Genomic DNA, 22,704 nt, shown 5'->3' with positions numbered 1-22,704 from the left:
GCTTATATGGTGGCGTTCGCTGAGCTCACCTCGGTGGTGGGATCTTGAGCAGCGGGGACGGCGTAGATCCTGATGTCACGTGGGTGCCAGTGCGGGTTGACGGCCATGTAGTAGAAGCGCTCCCGGCAAGACATGTCGTGGTACACTTCGCGCACTGCCTGGTGCAGACCCCTCTTGATCAGGTGACCCTTGACCTTGAGACCGACGCCGAAGGTGTCGTCGAAGTAGTGGCGGTCGAACTGCGCATGAAGCGGAATAGGTTTCTTTAAGGTGACGCCAAAGTGAAACACTAAATCGACTGAAACTGAAAAAAAAAATGATTTGTTTATAGCTGTACTGTCTTTGATTTCACCGTCACTGCTTCGTGATTACACACTGTCGCCTGATTAGCACGAATACGAGCACCTGATTTAAATTCGTGACGTCACGTGACAAACCTGTTTTGTACTTTCGCCACATTGACCCAATGTAATATCCTGAGCCTTGCCATATAACGATATCTGAGTTCCTTAGAGGCAGACTCATTGAAGTTTATATGGGGCAAGAAATGTACCGTTGCCTAGGAAAAAAGCAGGCTTGTTCAGAAAATACACGAAGAAGTTCATAAATAACGCTGCGCATTAAAAAAAAATAATGTCTATTGTCGCTTCACCTCGGTTAGTTCTTCAGGTCGGTAGAGAGGCTTCATCAGCTTGGGCATTTCAGTGATTGCTTGCGAGGGGTCCGCGACGATGTCGTAGGGCATGCCGAACGTGTAGGGTAGGAACTGGTGGTTGAGCACGTTCCAGGGCAGGTGCAAAGGACGGCGAAGGCTCAGCTTGCCCTCGAGTGGTGCAAGGATCACCTTGAGGTCGAGCGGCCAGGAAACGGTGGTCCTCGCATTGAAGCCCGTTCCGAAGGCCTGCCTGATGAACTGCGGGGCGAAGCCCACCATCTGGTTCGACGCCACGTCGTATCTGTTTTGAGGGGCGAGGAAAATTACACAAGGCTGCAATATGTCTTGAGCGCGCGGTCTCACAAACGAACGTCTGCCACGTTTCTAGATGCCCTGCATTGGTACCGTTTTATATTTGAGCCCAGTCAGCAATGTGGGAGAGGGAGCACCTCCGGAACGTTCTAATTAATCATCATTGCCATCATCCTCCCAGTCTATGTCCACAGCGGTACGAAAGCCTCTTCCAACAAATAGGATGGCATAAATCTTTGCTTATTCATGCTGAGGCTCGATGTCCGATTTGCGTGTCTGAGGGACATGTATTATAAATGGAACTCGGTGTTCTCTCTTAGATCGCCAACAGACTCGCACCTAAAAGCTTCGCGCACTACATTCAGTCAAGTTCTTTCATACCTGGCTCATGCCTCCCCTGTATCCTAGGCATTTCGAGGACAGGAAAAACCTGTCAACACTTGTGACGTTTGGGCTCAACTATATGATCTTGTATTCCAACGCCTTATATTGAAAAGAAGTCAAAAAGAAGTCACAGCTGTGGGAACGTGGGCACATTTTTCAGTGGCCTTCTTACAGTGTTATGCGACAGCTTTTTCGGGATGTTTAATCACAGAAACGGTGTTTCAGAGTCACAAACGCTTGTGTATTCGGCACTAATTGGCCACCTGCGGGCTTAGCAATAGATGTTTAACTCACAGGTAGTGGCGCTTGATGTCCAAGTGGAGCTCTGCGTTGTCGCCGTGGTTGAGGACCATCTTGTCCCTCTTTGCGTAGATAAACTCTGCCTGCTTGAAGTAGAAGAAGACTGGGACTCCCAACTCGCTCGGCATATGCAGCTCTACGTCTTTAGTCATGTAGAAGTACTTCTTGTTGACATCCGGTCCCAGCAACGACTGCACCGCCTCCTCCGGTTTAGCTGAGATAAGGTACAGGTACATTAATTGCAACTGCTGCTAGGTTTAGTCAGGAGTGTTTACATTGTCACGTGGTTGTGACGGCGAAGGACTCAAAACTGAAGCCGGTAAAGATAAAACTTTTTTTATCGGGCGAACTTTGGGCCAGGAAAACAGGCTAAAAGTAGAAGCAAAACACTCGCCGCAAAATGACAACGGCGAGCACGGACGTCGGTCGTCGATAATCTGATCGTCTACGGAAAGCGTCGTATTTTATACGCGAGTTTGTGAACATTCCAGCATTATCGCTGGCGCCCGCGTTAGCTCCAGAGCTAAGTCGGCTACTCGTGTTGTGCGCGCCTTCTCATCAGAATAGCCTAAAGCAAAGGAGTTTCCTACACATAACAGCGTGGCCTGAGCCGTGCGGCGGTGACTGCTTTCGTGGGTGATACCCGATCAGATTAAAATTAACATATAAGCGCACGAGGCAGTGTGTACGCGGTACTAGCACCGCATTAGGACGGGAAACTGGGCGTGTTGGTAACAATCCTGACTGTCGCGACGCACTCTGATTCTCCTGGGGAATTGGGTTTGTTACCCATCCGTACACTTTGGCACTGGTAGTTCAGGTTGCGTTGCCGATTTTCGAGAAGATTGCTCGCGAAGCTTGCCGATTTCTAGAAAAAAGTGATCGCTTATTAACTCCGCGTGGTTGACGCTTGTCGAGAAGCTGAGATGAAAAATGCTAATAGTTGCAACGTGTTGCTTGGTGCCCAGACCACATCCGTTTTCCAAGCAAGACGATTGGACTCCTTTCTCAAGAGGAGTAAACTTAATCTAACTTATTGTCATTAGGATATCGACCCTCGAGTGCTGCCTTTCGTTTAAAGGTGACAGTCGTATGTGCTCAGCTGAGTGCAAAAAGAGTACACATTACATGTGTCATGGCTGCTCGCCTGATACCGCGCTCAAGACTCGGCCCAATGTCGCGCATTTTAAGCTCCACTGTCCATTGCTGGTATTACCTGGAGTATACTAAAACGTGCACTTTTATTGCGAGGCTGTCTGCCAACTATTTCGGTGCAGTTCGGCAACCATTTATTCAAATAATAAAATACCTGGAATCGTGTACAAAAGGGCTTGGTTAAGCGTCGATGGTCAATGCGGTTGGACCTAAGCCTCGGGAATCTCGTTTCAGCAAGCATCCTTTTGGTGCATTTTGTGACATTCACGGTGACAGTCACAAAAACTCACTGCTGGAAATTATCATCTTAGCTGACATGGTTGCGAGAGACTGTTTGTATCGCTGTGCGGCGGTGGCCAGATGCTGTCGCTAGATTGTGCTCCGTCCGCCGATGACTGAGTGCCAGACACCGTTAAGGCTGCGTCGGCGACATAGCTCCATGAAATGGGCGATTCCACTTGATTAGTGGAGAGGTCGAGTCTATTTTGCTCCTCATTCAAGGAAAGTATAAGTTCCTCGGCTAACTCAGCACTACAGTCGCACTGAGAATCGTGCTTGCCTGAGCCAGTTGCTTGCCCATCGTAAGGAGGGTTTCCAGCCAAACGCATTCTCCTTGTCAGTCCTTGCCAATGCTTTTGGCTGGAAACCGTCCTTATGGTTTCACGCGGAGTTAAACAACTCTGCGGACAGTAATACAATAGGTCTGCTCTTGCAGTACTCCTGTTACATCTGTTATTGTTCGCAACTCGCATATTGCAACTCGAAAGAGCGAAGTTCCCAACCTTTCTCCTGTATTTTGGTGAAGACGCTCTCATCGATGCTGAAGGTGTCGGTGGTCTTCCCAAAGACTGACAGACTGAGACGGGCGTAGAACGGGTCGTACTCTCGGTCGGCGATGTGGAGCTGCGCATTGCGAAGCAGACGTTAGAGAACCACGTTTGGTGAATGACACGAGGAGGTTTACAGGTTTCGGTACACTGGGGTCATTGTTTCGGAGAAGAAAATGTGTTTATAACACACCGCTGACTGGCAAGTTTCCTACAGGTGGACCAATAAGACGCAATTCACAGGGACCAGTGGTCGCAACAGTATATAATGATTTGGACATGATAGCTAGGAAATTGAAGCATGCTCACGATGCAAGTGAGCCTTGAAGTTTGAGGCTTGCAAGTGAGACTTGAGGCTCAACATGTTTTACATTGTTATGTAGCTGTTGCCTTTGCTAGGCATAAACTAAGTCAAACGACAGCACGCCTACTAAAGTCTTCATTGCGTTTTATACTGATGTACAGATGAGGTGAAATGTTTACTTGTGTAAAAAAAATCAGTTTCTTCCCAAGGGCGAAGCAATAAGTGCAATAGCGACAAATTGGAATGTGATACGAAGAAATGCTAACAGCTAACTCTCTTGGATCCGATCCTGTGTCACTACAAAACGCTGGTGTAAGGGAATACGGCTGCTCCTTGTAGCGAAGTGGTTTTCGTGCTGTCTTTCGTCTCAACGCGAAGTAAGCGGTGCGAGTGCAGCACGTACCAGCGTGAGCATAAGTATACGGACCACAGGATCGCGTGCCGAAATGCATCGCCGCGCCATCTGCCAACCCGGCGACTGCTGTCGAGAGCACCACTAAAGCATCGGTGCGCATGCGCGTCCAGTCATATCAGGTGGCCTCTCACCTCACTTTGTCTGACGTGGTTGCGGAGCTCGTAGACAAAACATCAACTGTGTGTCGCTTGCTTTGCTCCACGCAACTGTGTCGTTGTTTTGCGTAGCGGCTTCGGCGAGGCCGATTAAGACGCCTGGCGCACATCGCCTTTTACATTATTGAATTAGCCTAACTAAGCATAGCTAACATCGTGTAACCAAATAGAGTCAACCATAGTTAATTAGGTTTTCTGCTGACTCCAAATGGCATCACCAGAAAACTCCGTCCAACTTGTCTTTGCCGCGTTAGGCCATGTTAAGTTTAGATGAACCAGTTCAGTTCAGTTGGTAAGTACAGCCAAACCTAATTAAGCCTAGCTAAGCATAGTATCACCTAATGAAGCTAAGCATAAGCAAGTTTAATTAACCTAACCTTATTAAGCCTAGCCCAGATGGACGTTGCCATGTTAAGCCAGGTTACGCTTAGACGAGTCCATTTGTTTCAAGGTAGGTATAGCCAAATCTAATTAAGCATACATGAGCATGGTATAGCTTAATTAAGCCGAGCATGGTTCTCTAAATAAGTCATACCCAATTCTGGCCAATAAATCCAAGTCAAATTCCTCATGAGTCCAGAGAAGCCAAGCTCAGGAAGGCGCTCATTACTTCTGACGGAGGCCGACCTTACTAAGCTCGATAAACGTTAATTATGACTAATTAAGACTACTACAAATTATGACTAATTATGTAGTCTGAAATCGAACCAAAGCGATCCTAGATTCCAGAGTTTGATGTTGCGTGCTTATGTTAATTTCTTCTGATTATGCCAATTAAGCGGAACCAGTGTAAGTAGAAATAAACCTGAGTAAGCACAGTTTAGCATGGTATCGCTTAATCAATCCAAGCATAATTAAATTCATTTGGGCCTCATCTAAGTAATTCATATTAATGCATCCAATATGCAAGTCGAATTCCCAATGAAGCTAGGGAAGCCAAACTGACGAAGATGCTAATTACCACTGACCAAGTCGAATTAAGCTCAATTGCGCCTCGTTTGAGCTAATGAAGACAGAATAATTAGGTCTCACTATATAAGTTGTGTGAGATCGAACAAAACACAACCTAGATACTTGAGTTTCATGTGACATAGTTATGCTAATTACTCCTAATTAGGATAAATAAGCGCAGCCAGGTTAAGTATAGAGAAATCTAATACAGGATTGATTCAGCAATAAACATTGACAAATTTGATTAAGCATTGATTAAGATCTGATTAAGCAGTGATTGAAGGGGTACTGACACAAAATTTCGCTGCCGAGATAGCCTGCTGGATCGATTTCCGTGTACGTGCGTGTACCATCTGCGAAATATCGACAGCGAATAAAGCTTGGAAGGTATTTTATATGAATATTGAAGTTCGCGTGCGCGATCCAGCATTACAGGGCGCACCTATTGCATTGACACCCTCGGAGGTGACCCGAGGTGACCCCCTTACTTCCCCTACGTAACCGTTGTAGCCGGTACAACAAGTTGTGATGACGTCGTAGCCGCCATTTTTGTTTTGACGCGCTCGCCGCTGCGCTGTTGATGTCTCAAGGAAATCGTCGCCAACAGACGACGATGAGGAGGACGACGACAACGAGGACGATGATGGCGACGACATCGCGCAGCACGTGCGGCAAGCGTGCGAATGCGAGGAGACGACGCGAACAGCGCGAAGTGCGTCACACTTCTGTGTGCTGACGTGATCGAGCGCTGCAGCCGTTAGGTGGTGATAGTTGCACCCGGAGGCTTGTCGTTATTGAAACCGAAACTGACACTGGTCGGTAATGAGGAGCCTGTAATTAATTATCTGTCGCGCGCTGCAGCAAACGATGTGCCGTGTTATGACTAACAGGCCCCCAGCAACACATTGCATCAAAAAAACGCGAGGCCAAAATTTTTGTGTCAGTACCCCTTTAAGCATTAACAAATCTGCTTAAGCAAATCTGAATAAACTCGAGTGTTTCGGATGCGTTTGGTTGGATCTCACACAATTGTAACAGTCGCAATTTGTATTAGCTTAATTAGCGTTAATGAGGCTTATTCGAGCTTAATTGCGCTCGACTCAGGCACTGAGAATCAGCATCTTCGTGAGCTTGGCTTCACTAGCTTCATTAGGAATTCGACTTGCATTGCTAGGATAAACTTCGATTAATTAGGAGTGGTCAAATTGGATTTAATTATGCTCGGATTGATTAGACGATACCATGCTCAACTATGTTTGATCAGATTTATCTCTGCCTATCTTGACTTCGCTTAATTAGCATAATTATGATTCGTTAGCATAACTACGCAACATGAAACTCGGGTATCTCGGGGGGTTTGGTTCGGTTTCACACTACTTAATTACTCATAATTTGTTTTAGTCTTAATTAGACATCATTGAGATTTACGCTCAATTTGGTAGGAGTAATTAGCGCCTTCCTGAGCTTGGCTTCTCTGGGCTCATGGAGAATTCGACTTCGATTAATTGGCCACAGTTAGGTTTGGCTTACTTAGACTTAACTATGCTGAACTTATTTGGGCTATACCACGTTCAGCTGTGCCTAATAAATATGGCTACACTTGACTCAACTGGGCTCATCTAAGCTTAACTTGGCTGAACATGGCAATAGAAAGCTGGAGGGCTAAGCTTAATTAGTTAGCTTAATTAGACTTACGCTGGGCCTTATTAGGTGATACCATGTTTAACTAGGCTTATTTAGGTTCGGCTATAGTTGCCTTGGCTTAACTAGGCTCATCTGAGCTGAACTAGGCTTAATGAGGCAAAAGCAAGTTGGGCTGAGTTTTCTCGTGATGCCGTGTGGCGTCAACAGAAAACTTAATTAATTATGCTTGACTATACTAGGTTAGATGATTTTAGCTGTATTTAGTTAGGCTAATTTGCTAATGCAAAAAACGATGCGCGCCATTCGCTCGAGCCGGCCCCGCCGCAGCCGCTACGTAAAACAATGGCACAGATGCGATGGAACAAAGCAAGCGACACGCAGTTGATGTTTTGTCCACGAGCACCGTAGCCACCTCAGACAAAGCGAGATGAGAGGCCACCTGATATGACGGGACGCGCATGCGCAGCGCTGCTTCAGTGATGCTCTCGACAGCAGTCGCCGGGTCGGCAGATGACGCGGCAATGCATTTTGGCACGCCGTCCTGTGGTCCGTATACTTTTGCTCACGCCTGTACATGGGCATGTGAGCCGTCTTCGGATGTCTGTCGCGACAGCGTGCGCACCAGTGCCCTTACGATCAAAGTTCGCAGTTGCTGATCAATTGGCGCAACCCCCAACCCCTCCCCAACGGCGCCCCTTCATGCTTTATCGCCCACCGAAAGACGGCCGGCTGGGCGTTTCCTCTATTTTTGAGGAGCCATCGACGGCAGACCTCGAAATCGGGGCGACGGAATAGCATGCGACCTTCGTGCGACGGAGATGGCCGGCCCTTTCCATTTCTGCTTGAGCTGCGTTCGTTTCCAGCGCACGCGCCCTTTTATTCACGCGTGCAACACAAGATGCGCGGGGTGATGTTACCGATTTGGACTTTAAACGGAACATGACGGCGATGCCGACGCCGACGGCAAAAACCCCGTCGAGAGTGTCCATGTAATTTTTGTCGTAAGAAAAAAAAAAGACGGAGCTGGTGATTTCACAGCGTCCTAGCAGAACTGAAACGTCACTTAGGAGGGTGTCTGAGCATCGATAACTCTAACAGGCCCCAGTGGCGATTATGAAGCGATATTCTCGCTATGCAGGGCGCGCTTTTTATAGTAATAAAGCATCAAAGACTTCGCTACATACGTAACACTGATATAGGGCTTTGATGCTACCAAAAGCATACTCCGTTGGATTTAAGCGCGACGTATAAAGCACATAATATTTTACTGTTAATAATAAGTCGAGTCAGTCAGTGGCTCGAAGCACTCACGGAGTCCTCGATCTCCTTCCGCTCCTTAGCCGACGCGTCACGTGGGATGCGGCGACGTCCCAAAAAGTTCCAGAGGTTCTTCGAGGATCCGGGTCGTGGGCCCAGCATGCTGCTTATCAGCTTGTCCATGCCCCAGCTCTCGAATTCCAGGGTGAGCGTGTCGTACGAGTGGCCGGCCCTGTAGTCCTTCAGCATGACGTAACAGTTGCGGGGCAGGTAGCTGTCGTGCGAGCGGATCATCTCCATAGACGTCATGCCACCGTAGTCGTATTTGGCTGCGTCGAAATACAGTTCAGAGGTTCATATACTGGGGCCATCCGTATTGACGTGAACGTGTTATTTTTCATTGGATTAATGTAACAGCAGCCTAAATTTGCAACAGAGTTATACAGATTAATATTTCGTTATACGTGATGTTTAATACAATCGCGATGATAACGTACACTTCCGGATTGAGCAATCGCTGTCGGCAGGTACTGTCAGCCGCAGCGTTAGTTAGTTGTTAAGTTAGTCATTAAAACTTGACCTAAATCTTAAATAATAAGAATAAGTGCTGGCGTTTAACGTCCCAAAACCACGATATGATCATGAGAGGCGCCGTAGTGGAGGGCTCCGAAAATTTCGACCACCTGGGGTTCTTTAACGTGCACCTGAATCTAAGTACACGGGCCTCAAGCATTTTCGCCTCCACCGAAAATGCGGCAGCTAAATCTCAAAGGAATGTTTCGATTTTTTAAGGTTTCATGGTGAGCTTCCTTTCAAATGAGGACGCAGGAGCCCGTTCAAACCTCGATGACACAGGGTCTTAGTATGAGAAGTAAGGTACTGCCGGCAAAGATTCTAGCGAATATCTTTGAAGCCCAGTACAGCAGGACATTCTTTGTGCAACAGTCAAGGGCAGCGGCTGTCATTCATCATTTGCCTCGACACGTGGTCGCGCAATGGGCCTCGAGGAAACGTCAGCTGGAAACGCTTGCATTATGATGCAGCCGGTATCCCAGAACAGTGTGGGCCGCGATGGTTCTTTGATTATTTTCAAACCCCGAGACGGCGAAAATGAAGCAGCACTTTACAAATTGTGCCACATGCTTGGAGTTTATGCTGCGCTGTAGCCTCCGTATAGCCTGCGTTTTCTGGATTAATTCTTAAGGATAATGAAGGTACGACTACAGACTGGACACCGCGTCAGAGACGGCCAGGTGTTAGAAGTGTAGCAGCAGCTATTCAACAACATGACACTAGCAGAAGAAAGGCGCAAGTAGGCTTACGGCTGTATGTGGAGGAGATTATTAGGTGAGATGAAGCCCTGTCTATGGGCCTCCGGAATCTTGTGTCGTGGTCCCATTCTGGCAGCACGTAGCGCATGTGTTGGGCACTGCAAAAAAAAGACAAAGTATTGAGAAATATTCTTTGGAACGTTTGTTGTTTCGTATGTGAAGTCAGCAGTGAGTTCATAACTTATTCACATCACTATGCGGTTTAACCTAAAAACTGGATATCGGAAGTGTCTTCATAACGAGCGGTTTTGAAACACATCAGTGTCGGCTTTCTCTTCACAGTCGTCGATCGCAACCTAACCGTACCCTTGATGAGACATCTAAATATCTACGTTAAAAAGCAGTGAATAGAAAATAAATTACCATGACAATAAAGCAAGCGGGATTTGTGCGCCCACTGCTCATGTAAAACGAAGAGTGCAGCATCACAAGTGTGCGGTATGTAAGGGTGTGTCATTGTCAAGTTTTCGAATACGAATTTATTGCGGATACTTTGCCTGGAATATCGAATAAGATGTGAAATAACAAGGCACCTATGCCTTTACTTAGGAAGCTTCTTGATTATAATATGTTGGAACATTCCGAATCAATCGTCAGTAGTAGTAGTAGTAGTAGTAGTAGTAGTAGCCGTCATGCAGATTACGTGACCAGAGCGGAGAGTGAATAAGAAATAAATAAACGAAATTATGATGATGATGCTCGAAATGTTAAGCGCGCGTATTTCAAATCTAGTGGCGGGTCTACGACACCATAGGCGTGCGCACGGAGGTTTCTGCGCACGGAATTTCTGCGTTCAAGTATCCCAAGAAAGACTATCGTCTTTAAAAAAACCCGCTTGTTTATTCGACCCACCATTGCAGCACGGGGTAATTCGCAGCTTCTTGCATGGCAAACCTATGCAGTGTACTATAAAGTGTGTTTGCATTAAGAGTCCAGGTAGGCGCACCGAATACCCTGCTACTTACAGCGCTATAATACTTGGTTCACAGGAACATCGACTATAGATCGCCTATATCTTGTAACAACTTTCACAAATTATTGCAGGGCCTCCTTCAGCAGAACCGCTGGAGAGTTAACAAGGGCTGTATTTATGCTAATCAACATTCTTTGCAGCAAATTAAGAACTATAAAGCTGATCGAAGATTTAGGAATGCCTTGTCACATCAACTCTGTGCCAGGCCCCCTTTGAACAACAACGATTTGTTGTTGTTGTTTTTTTTCTGAATTCCCGTCACACGACGTGTGCCTATGCCGCTCTCAACAACTGCTCCGGACATTAGTGCCAACTGGAACAACCTTAAATTCGCGTTTTCTCACGAATAGCAACTTCGTATTTCTGTTTGTGAAGGGTGTACACGCACCGCACTCCGGTTTGGCGCTCGCTCGCTGCGCGTATCTTGATTTCTTTTACCGTTATCTTTCTGGTCCTTCAGGTGCCGACTGCATCGCAAACGCAAACGCGAGACCTATGTTTTCTATTTGCCGATTCACTCACAGGTCACGGTGGCAGGGGTACTTTGACTTGGCCAAGGTGCGGAACGCGCTCGACACGAACGACACCACCTGGTCGCTGGGCTCCGTGAGCATTTCCAGAGCGATGTGGCGCAGCAAGTACATCTCTGGGTGGCTGAACAAGATGATGAGGAAGGAGGCGATACGGATCTCGCTGGGTTCACTCGTGTTGTAGAACACGGGCAAGGCGATAGCGCGAGCCTGTGAAGGAAAATCAAAGAAAATATTACTGAGGAAAAAAAATGACTTTGCTATTGTAGGTGTCGGCCACGGAGAGTTACAGGACACAGCAGTAGGTGTCTCTTACATTTGGACTCAAGAAACCAGAGTCGGTAAATGTCAGAGCGGTTGGACCTGTTCTACATACACGCTGGATGTAGGTTGTCATGATTCGGAATAAAAGCGTTGATGTTCAGGCTTTAGTCGGAAGTCCTAACCTTCTTGGCCACATTTCACGGTCACGAAATTCGGTGCTCGTTTATTAAGTATTGTTAGATTTTCGAGGCAGGTGTATTGAACGAGAAGTACAGACATGACACGTTGAAATACGATACGTGGAATAGTTGTGAGGGCTCAACAGGGTGCCTTCACGTAACTTTCAATGAAACGTATAAGTCGGTTGGTACCTTGAGCTCCTGAAGTCTTTGAAAGCCGCGAGACACGAGGCAGGTCCTACTTGGTCATGTTGTATCCTTTCATTTCATTGCTTTTATTTGTGTATTTTTGTTTGCGACCTAATAGCAAGACTCCTGTGTAAATCATAATATCGGCATCTTGATGTCGTCTCTCGGTGTGTGAGCTTTGAGGTCATTGGCTTCTTAAATTTTCAGTTGCACTACTGTTCCTCTGGCAGTATAAAAGCAGCTTTTAATGCTGAAAACTCCCAAATGGCCTGTAATTCCCCTGTAAGCGACGGCAAGAGACTCTGCAGTATCCGACGCTGACTTAGCTGCAGAAAAATCAGCCATATGGTATGAAATGGCGAGAAGTTCATGCGGGTACCTGTTTAGGCGAGCATTTGGTATTGTAAAGTTGAGCCGTTTTGTTATTAGATCAAGGCCAGTTTTGTAGCTTGTGCAAAGTTTTCAAGGTACTCCGTGCAACGTTCAAACTGGTCGATTCCACGAAAGATCAAAAAGGGGTGTATATTTGATGTTTCCGATTTCCCTGATAATTTTGTATGTTGTGCACATATGACTGCACAGCACGAAATCGCGGTTCATTTTCAATAAAATTTTTTTTCAACACAGGAAAATTCGGCAAGTGTCGCCGGTTGACGACGACCATTTTACGAAGAGTGGGTTTTCGTAACTTCGGAACCACGCTGGCAGCTACTCAAGCTATATATTACAAATGTCTTTCTTTTTAGCGGAAGTAGAAGTAAAGAGAAAACAGCTCTTATCATTTCATAGAATTCTGAGCAAATTATGTATTTTTAAAAATTCACGAAAAACGCTGCGTTTTTGAAAATCAGTCAAATTTGGGACGCTATGGCTACTTCTGTGAACATCTTAGCTTGTTCATATTTGCAGTATAAGTAGGCCTTTATGTGAATAATGAACCTCTGCATTTGTATTTCTCTAATAATTTTCAAAGTAGTAAATTTTCATGCTCGAAACACCAAAAAGAGAAAAGTGCTCCTCGATTCAAAAATCTATAATAAAAATACCCCAATCTCAATTTTGTTCAAAGTCCCCCAAAATGTTCTCAAAGGACTGCAGAATGATATGAAAAAACATGTTGCATCATTTTTATTAGAACAAATGCAGAAAATGTCAAACATTGTGTTTCCAGAGCATGGTGGCTACTGCGTAAAGGACATCTCTAGTAACAAGAAAATACAGTAACACGTCTTTTTTCTTCCCTGAGCTTCGCTAAACAACAGTAATGATCTATGGTCGGAAAGTGGGAACTGTTTTGTAACGAAAAAAAGATCGTTCCGATTAAATGCATTTGCGACACCACTTATATTCCTCGTCGACGGCCAGCACGGACATTTTCATTCCTCTGGATAATTTTTTTGAGTAAATGCGCTCATATAAAAGCAACGAAGCTAAACGCGAAATTTGTTTAGCTGAGTCGATCATGCATTGTAAGAATGCGAGAAATTGCAAATGGCGACAGTGGTGAACGGCGAGTACCGCAGTGCAACCTAAGCACAGCAGCCACGCATTGTTTGCCAGGCTTTGTCGCTCTGCACTAGAAAATGCTGGGGTGTCGATTGCGTTGGTTACACGATACATTTTTCACCGCTCGTCGCTCTCCCGCACGGTCTCTGGATCCGCACCGTGCGGATCGTGTGGCGGATCGAGTGGCCCGTGCTACACGCCTTCGTGTAAACGGAGTAGCACGCGTTAGGCGGACAGGTGCAAAGCGCGGCACGATAGACGCATGCCTGAGCAGACGACAGCAACGAGCACGGCTGTGCCAGTCAGCCAAACACCACGTGAGATAGAAGTTAAGCATCCAAATTGTGCTTCACTTTGATGAGGTCACTGTCCTACGCTCTGAAGGTGGCTATGGGTAGGCGTTATAGCCATAATCGAGAATTTGTACGGACTGCCTCATGGTGAACAAAAAGAAAATTCCGCTGTAGCGGAATTTTAGGTAGAAGATATCGGACCGACTCTCTTTTGCGGAGGGTCATGAAGTAGGATGCGCGCTCAATTCAAGAGGGAGACCAGATCTGCCAGCACTGCTTCAAGAGATACAAGGAGATGCAAAACAAAGCAGATGCAATGCAAACAAAACGTGTTTTGTCCGTGGCCAAAACTGCTGCCACCAATCTTCACGTAGTCGATTCTTTTTATACTCTGCATTGGTCACATAAGGTTTGACAACGTACACATTTGGGCCAACAAAAACAACACCTCTTGGCGACCGCTCTCCAGAAACTCATTTCCATTCATGAAGAGACCTTGGCTTTTATACCAATCTCTCAATTCTGGCACAGCACATCATCATAAGAGACGCATGGAGGGAATGCGTTCTTTAGCACTCAAGATATGAATTATACTCAACTGAAATAGATGAAAGAAAAGGAGGATACAACTGAAAGTGCCTACTGTGGACTGAGGGATGTCTGACGCTGGCGTGAAGTCGCAAACCACGCGAATGCATTTAATTGGAACGGTCTTTTTCTTTACAAAACAGTTCCCAATTTCCGACCATAGATCATTACTGTTGTTTAGCGAAGCTCAGGAAAGAAAAAAGACGTGTTACTGTATTTTCTTGTTACTAGAGATGTCCTTTACGCAGTGGCCACCACGCTCTGGAAACACAATGTTTGACGTTTTCTGCATTTGTTCTAATGAAAATTATACAACATGTTTTTCCATAATATCATTCTGCAGTCCTTTGAGAACATTTTGGGGGACTTTGAACAAAATTGAGATTGGGGTTTTTTTATTGTACATTTTTGAATCGAGGAGCACTTTTCTATTTTTGGTGCTTCGAGCATGAAAATTTACTACTTTGAAAATTATTAGAGAAATACAAATGCAGAGGTTCATTATTCACATAAAGGCCTACTTATACTGCAAATATGAACAAGCTAAGATGTTCACAGAAGTAGCCATAGCGTCCCAAATTTGACTGATTTTCAAAAACGCAGCGTTTTTCGTGAATTTTTAAAAATACATAATTTCCTCAGAATTTTATGAAATGATAAGAGCTATTTCCTCTTTACTTCTACTTTCGCTAAAAAGAAAGATATTTGTAATATATAGCTTGAGTTGCTGCCAGCATGGTTCCGAAGTTACGAAAACCCACTCTTCGTAAAATGGTCGTCGTCAACCGGCGACACTTGTCGAATTTTCCTGTGTTGAATAAAATTTTTATTTGAAAACGAACTGCGATTTCATGCTGTGCAGTCATATGTGCACAACATACAAAATTATCAGGGAAATCGGAAACATCAAATATACACCCTTTTTTGATCTTTCGTGGAATCCACCAACTACTCCGTCCTCGCACTTGCATTGTAATTTGGTGAGCGACCCTTGACGATTACCTCTCCACCCATACAAACACTGTGCTAATTAGACACGGTTACACTAGGACGGGCGCTGATTTCCTCTTTCCGAGATGGTGAGCTGTTCGGCGCAACCAGGTCCGTCGAGCTCTGCTAACTTTTATGAACCAAATTGATGTGACCACCCGTTTATAGATTTTTTTTAAATGCGAAGCATTTCTTAGCGAACTTGGGCGGGTTTCAGTTTCAAGTTCTGCGACTTTGACCGTATCTATCTATCTATCTATCTATCTATCTATCTATCTATCTATCTATCTATCTATCTATCTATCTATCTATCTATCTATCTATCTATCTATCTATCTATCTATCTATCTATCTATCTATCTATCTATCTATCTATCTATCTATCTATCTATCTATCTATCTATCTATCTATCTATCTATCTATCTATCTATCTATCTATCTATCTATCTATCTATCTATCTATCTATCTATCTATCTATCTATCTATCTATCTATCTATCTATCTATCTATCTATCTATCTATCTATCTATCTATCTATCTATCTATCTATCTATCTATCTATCTATCTATCTATCTATCTATCTATCTATCTATCTATCTATCTATCTATCTATCTATCTATCTATCTATCTATCTATCTATCTATCTATCTATCTATCTATCTATCTATCTATCTATCTATCTATCTATCTATCTATCTATCTATCTATCTATCTATCTATCTATCTATCTATCTATCTATCTATCTATCTATCTATCTATCTATCTATCTATCTATCTATCTATCTATCTATCTATCTATCTAGCCGCCTACGACTTCGTGGTCTCCTGGTCGCTTGGTTAATCGAATGTGCACCAAAATTGGTACGGCATAACATGACTGTATTACGAACATAAATGACAAGTCATAACATGAAAATCATGACACGAATGTCATGTACAGCATGATTTACATGCTACGCTCATGGTGCGCTGGCGGCCGTTTCGCTAGCTTGATATACAACAAAATTGGCATCTTGCGATGTGACCGTGTGACGAACATAAATGACACGAGTTATCATGAAAATCATGACACGCATGTCATGTACAGCATGACTTACGTGCGACGCTCATGGGGCGCTGGCGGCCGTTGCGCTAGATTGATATGCACCAATATTGATCTCTTCCGACGTGACTGTGTGACGACCATAAATAACACGAGTTAACATGAAAATCATGACGCGAATGTCATGTACAGCATGACTTACGTGCCACGCTCATGGTGCGCTAACGGCCGTTTCGCTAGCTTTATATACAACAAAATTGGCATCTTGCGATGTGACCGTGTGACGAACATAAATAACACGAGTTATCATGAAAATCATGACACGCATGTCATGTACAGCATGACTTACGTGCGACGCTCATGGGGCGCTGGCGGCCGTTTCGCTAGATTGTATGCACCGAAATTGGTATCTTGCGACGTGACCGTGTGACGAACATAAATAACACGAGTTATCATGAAAATCATGACGCGCATGTCATGTACAGCATGACTTACGTGCCACGCTCATGGGGCGCTGGCGGCCGTTTCGCTAGATTGATATGCACCGAAATTGGTATCTTGCGACGTGACGTGTGGACGAACATAAATAACACGAGTTATCATGAAAATCGTGACACGCATGTCATGTACAGCCTGACTTACGTGCCCGCTCATGGGGCGCTGGCGGCCGTTTCGCTAGATTGATATGCACCGAAATTGGTATCTTGCGACGTGACCGTGTGAAGAACATAAATAACACGAGTTATCATGAAATCATGACACGCATGTCATGTACAGCATGGCTTACGTGCCACGCTCATGGTGCGCTGGCGGCCGTTTCGCTAGCTTGATATACACCAATATTGGTCTCTTCCGACGTGACCGTGTGACGAACATAAATAACACGAGTTATCATGAAAATCATGACGCGCATGTCATGTACAGCATGACTTACGTGCCACGCTCATGGGGCGCTGGCGGCCGTTTCGCTAGATTGATATGCACCGAAATTGGTATCTTGCGACGTGACCGTGTGACAAACATAAATAACACGAGTTATCATGAAAATCATGACACGCATGTCATGTACAGCATGACTTACGTGCCACGCTCATGGGGCGCTGGCGGCCGTTTCGCTAGATTGATATACACCAAAATTGGTATCTTGCGACGTGACCGTGTAACAAACATAAATAACACGAGTTATCATGAAAATCATGACACGCATGTCATGTACAGCATGACTTACGTGCCACGCTCATGGGGCGCTGGCGGCCGTTTCGCTAGATTGATATGCACCGAAATTGGTATCTTGCGACGTGACCGTGTGACGAAGATAAATAACATGAGTTAACATGAAAGTCATGACACACATGTCATGTACAGCATGACTTACGTGCCACGCTCATGGTGCCCTGGCGGCCGTTTCTCTAGGTTGATCTAGGTTGGTATTGCGCGACGTTACTGTGTGACGAACATAAATAATAGGAGTTAACATGAAAACCATGACACGCATTTTCCTCAATGACATACAAGACGATGTATGCAGCTCTTTGCTGGCTGCTTCGCATTACATCGATTCCCACAATGCGTGGGATCTGCCGGCTTTTTTTTTTCGTGTTTTTACTTACTTTTCTCCAAGTCTTCGTCATTTTTTAAATATACTTTCCTATCTTCTTTCTCCTTTCTCATCCCTGTTCCCGAAAGAGTAGGCAGGCGTTGTAAGCAGGCGCCTCTCTGGGTGGCAGTTTTCAAATTCTCCATATGTGTTACGAAAACACGCGATCAAGTGCTGGTACAATGGGAAAGACAACAGGTATGATGGCAAATACGTTCCTGTGGCGTTATCTTTGCCATTGTCCCTGTTCCTCTGCGTGCGCTGCTTCATGTCTGCGACACTGTGGTAGTTGTGTGAATGCTTACCAGTTCAGGATGGTTCTTGGATGCCTGCTTCAGCGCCCACAGGGCGGCCATCCTTTTGGGCTCCTCCTGACAATTGCAGATGAAGCGCTCCAGGTAGTGCATGGCTTTACGAGTGCCCAGGTTGCCCGCCATGCGCAGGTAGACGGTGCTCTCGAACTGGGGCTCGTGGTGTGTGTGGGCAGGGGTCACGGAGTACTGCGTGGCACGAATGAGAGGATTGTTAGCAAAATGGTCCCACCGAGCTGGAGAAAACCAGGGTGTAATGCGCGTGCCATATGTCGAGGGACGCGCGTATTGGCGTTCTTCTACTCAGACGTATGCCACGATGCACCAGGGAAGCCCTGCTTTAAGATTACCCATAGAACTCCTGTGGTTTACCGCAAGTCTGTCGCCCAGGACGTGACTCAAACGTTTACCGAACGTGGATCTCGCGAAAATTTTAGTTTCAGCCCAATCTTAGTTTTCAGCCGTTGAAACATAAAACGCTCTTTTTTTTTGTCGCGTAGAATGGTTACAGCACATTTGAAATAGAAGTTGCGTGCTCGGCGTTAGGCAATGTACTGTTTCTTGTATCCCGCACGCTTTCGACCTTTTATTCTTGATAATGCTGCGCGGGTCATTATACAGATGCCTAAAGCTCGAGTCAAACGTTACGTCACCACTTCTTGTAACGCAGTGACGAACTATCGGTCATTTATAATAAACTGATCAGCATACAATCGTACTGCTAAGGTTACCCATAATATTTACGAAACCTGCAGGTAACGTCCATCTTATCAGACTTCTATAGTGACTGCACATCGAGTGCTATGCAAAGTGCAGCAATCTTTCGTTACTCAACTTGGCTAACTTGGCTCAACTTGGCTCACGACAAAGACGCGTTTTAGACAAATCACGCTGTTCTAGCCGCATTCCATGCCTGCAATTTCCTACGGCCAATTGAGATGACGACTGGTTTAGGGATACATTTACCACTAACCTTGGAACAATGCGTGTGTATAGACCTATGGAATGGGCCCTCACGTTAAAAATGTGCGAGACGATCTCGGGTCTGCAGGTGCCGTGGTCCTCCTCGTGGTCGTCATGAGCATGCTTGCATCCCTTGCCGCTGGCGATCGTGCTGGCGGCGAACTTGCAGGCGCTCCAAGTGCCCGGGTGGCTCTTGACGGCCTCCGATTTGCACGAGTCCTGCGCGATGATGTTGACAGGGGTGTCGTGTGCTCTATGAACCTCTGAACTTACTCATTGTCAGTCACTCCTAGCCTTGGCATCGAGGGCAAAGCGCCGAAACTCCTTTACATCATATTCTAAGCGGAGATTTTTAGATATGTTAGTGTGGTGTCTCAGGTTTTGTTTCTCAGCTTCGTGGGAGTTGTTCTTGTCAGCGTTCGCTCCGTCCGAGTTACTCTGACAAACCTAAATGCGAAAACACCCTGGATAAAGCTACAAGGGGTTCATAGTATTTGATAGGTGTTCATTGTTGTTGATAGGTGTGTTAGTTGCTGACAGGTGTTCATAGTTGTTCATAAGTGTTCATAGGTGTTCAGAAATAGGCGTTCATTGGCGTTCATAGTTAAAGAGAGGACGAGGAGGTTGCGCTCAACGTTCTCGTCTTCTGTTTTGTTTTGTGTCCTTTATTTACTTAAAGTGTCGACTTAGCCCAGCCTTAAGTATGAAATAATACTCGGAGCGCTCGCGATAGCAGCGCTGTTTGAACAGGAATATGTGCAGCTACACATCATGTTCATTCTCAGGAAACGAACAAGATGCTTGTATTCAACCTTGGTCTTCCTAGAAAGTGCTAAGACAACGAAAAAGCCTACTCGTTTTTGAACCATCCTTACGGGCTTGATACCATAACTAAGATCATCCTTAATCATTTTGCACATTTAACGCTGAGCTGTGTTAAGCGATGAGAATAGTCGGCGTATAAATCGGAACGGGCAAGTGAATATGGTTTCAAATATCCTTACTCCTGAAAGTGGCTGCATCAGTTAATTGAACGTGAAAATGAACTGTAACTAATAACGCCTAATGAAGTTTCGCTCTTGAGCGCGACTCTAGGCGTATGAGGGTTGTATCATAGTGTACAGGAACCAGACTACTCTTGACCATTGCTATCTGAACTTTTAGTGCACCTGCTCGTTTCATTACGTGTTCATAAAAAAAAAGACAGGCATCTTGGCTATAAATTGAACACGTCTATTTGTATTCATCAGCAGGGTACCACAACAACAAAGTCAGCAATGTAAAAAGATACAGGGAGCTCGTTGAGGCAGATATACCATGCTTGCATAATTCAGCGGTACGCCACGCATGACTACAAGGTTCATAAGTACACCAAGATCTAATAAAACTCCTGATGACCTTGCTCTTGAATTTCGTCCAATAAGGTATAGTCTAGAAGCCATGTCCAAACGACCAAATGCGGTTACCTCTACACAGTGCTGTTTGCAGGATGACACCGTTTTGTAGGAAACCTCGCACTCACGGCAATTTCGAGGATCAAGGCAGGGCTGACTTCCTTCAGGTTCAGGTGGAGCCTTCCGTAGAAGCGGTGGGCGTCCAGTTTGCTGATCTGGTTGCTCTTGATCAGGTTCAAGCCGAAGGCGATGTGAGGGTTCATGCCGGCGGCAGCGAGGAGATCCAAAAACGCGTGGCTGGAGAGATACAACGGAAAGACGCAAATGTTGGGCTCGTGCCATCATCAGTACTCGAATTATGTGTGCACCATGTTAAAGGACACTAAAGTGACACATTTAGTCAGTTGAGACAGATAAATTATTGTTTCAGAACTCCAGAAGAATCCGCTGGTCGGCTAGTTGGTACACCTGTTAATAACAGAAAACATAGCGCGCGCTAGAAGAAGAGGGGGCGAGAAACGGCGCGTGGCACGCGAGGCTTTGGTTTTTTTGGTACTGGAATAAACGGCAGCGTTGGGACGCGCTGCTCTGTATCTTCAGGCGTATTGTCCTTAAACCCGGTATATATTAGAGCGAAGTCTTTGGATTTTACACTGGTGCCGAAACCCGGTCTCTGCTGACCGCGCTCCTTGGTGGGGAGGATTTTGGGAGCGTATGGTGAGGTCAGTGAAAGAAAACTTGAGGAGAGCTCTAGGGAGGGCACTTCTAGATTATGGTCAAATGTGCACGGTCCTAGCAGAAATTGAAGCCATCATTAACAGTAGACCTCTGACGTATTCATATCCTGCCCCAGAGGAACCAGAAGTCTTGACACCTGCCCATTTCTTGCATGGCAAGCGACTGACGGCACTTCCTGACTTACAAACTGTAGCCGTGGTACCTAGCTCCCATACTGAGCTACTTAAAACATGGATACAGAGACAAAAGATGCAAAAAGACTTCTGGAATCGCTGGTACAAGGAATATTTATTACTCCTTAGAAGCGCCCATAATAGGCCAGTGGTGGACATCACTAGTATTGCTGAAGGCAATATAGTCATAGTGCGTGATGATGCCTTGCCCAAGTTGTGTTGGAAACTCGCACGTGTTCTGAAGAACATTACCGGAAACGACGGCATTGTGCGTGCATGTCGCCTAAAGCTAGCCGACGGCAAAGTAATCACGCGGCCTACACAACATTTGTGTTGCCTAGAAATGCACCCGTAGCAATTCGTGGGCCGGGAGTGTTAATAACAGAAAACATAGCGCGCGCTATAAGAAGAGGGGACGAGAAACGGCGCGTGGCACGCGAGGCTTTGGTTTTTTTGGTACTGGAATAAACGGCAGCGTTGGGACGCGCTGCTCTGTATCTTCAGGCGTATTGTCCTTAAACCCGGTATATATTAGAGCGAAGTCTTTGGATTTTACAACACCTATTGATATGTACTAAGTGCGTGCAGTGCCAAGAAACTAATGCCGGTGGCTGATCCCCAGTGGCGTAGCCAGGGGGGCACACCGGGCCCGTGCCCCATCCCGAAATATTTTTGTGCCATGTGTTACACAGCACGAAATTACACTCGACCACACTTACCTGCCGAGCCCCACGTCAGATCACGGGCGCCCCCCCCCCCCCACACAAAATTCTGCCTACGCCACAGCTGATCCCTATTAAGCCCGGTGGGGATCAAATTTCTGAAATGTGATTGCCTTCCTTCTGTAGCTTCCGTAAAGGAACCAATCACGAGTAAGAAATTCGATCCCGATTAGGCGTGATCGCGATCAAAAGTGCCCGTGTGACACCGGTATAAGACAAAAGGAAGACACATAAACGGCATAGACTGCAGCTTACTTCCGACTACATTTACTAAAAAGCACGAAGCCAGTTTTATGCATGCGCGCATGTTAACAACTACTGGAGGCGCATAATGGCTGTCCAAATAAACACTCATTTTGTTTGGCAGTTATATACGCATATGGAGCACTTAGTTACCACCAGAATGTAGTTGAAAGTTCGCCATCGTAGGTTAATTACGGTAAAATAAAATGAAGGTCAAAGATGGTTTTCAATTTCGCGCCGAAAGTTTAGCGCGTGAGCGTCATAGTGACGTCATGAATTTGTCTTTTTGCGCATTCTGGCAACATTGGTTCAAT

General features: G+C 45.6%; 1 pseudogene; it reads right to left on the bottom strand.

Annotated features, from left to right (window-relative positions):
- Positions 1-21,465, bottom strand: part of LOC119405409 (uncharacterized) — a 30,594-nt pseudogene extending 9,129 nt beyond the window's left edge.
- Between the last annotated feature and the right edge of the window lie 1,239 nt (positions 21,466-22,704).

The sequence above is a fragment of the Rhipicephalus sanguineus genome, chromosome 9, assembly GCF_013339695.2.
Source record: "Rhipicephalus sanguineus isolate Rsan-2018 chromosome 9, BIME_Rsan_1.4, whole genome shotgun sequence".
Lineage (NCBI taxonomy): Eukaryota > Metazoa > Arthropoda > Arachnida > Ixodida > Ixodidae > Rhipicephalus > Rhipicephalus sanguineus.
Note: the sequence above shows the minus strand (reverse complement) of the source record. Positions and strands in the feature narration are given on the sequence as shown.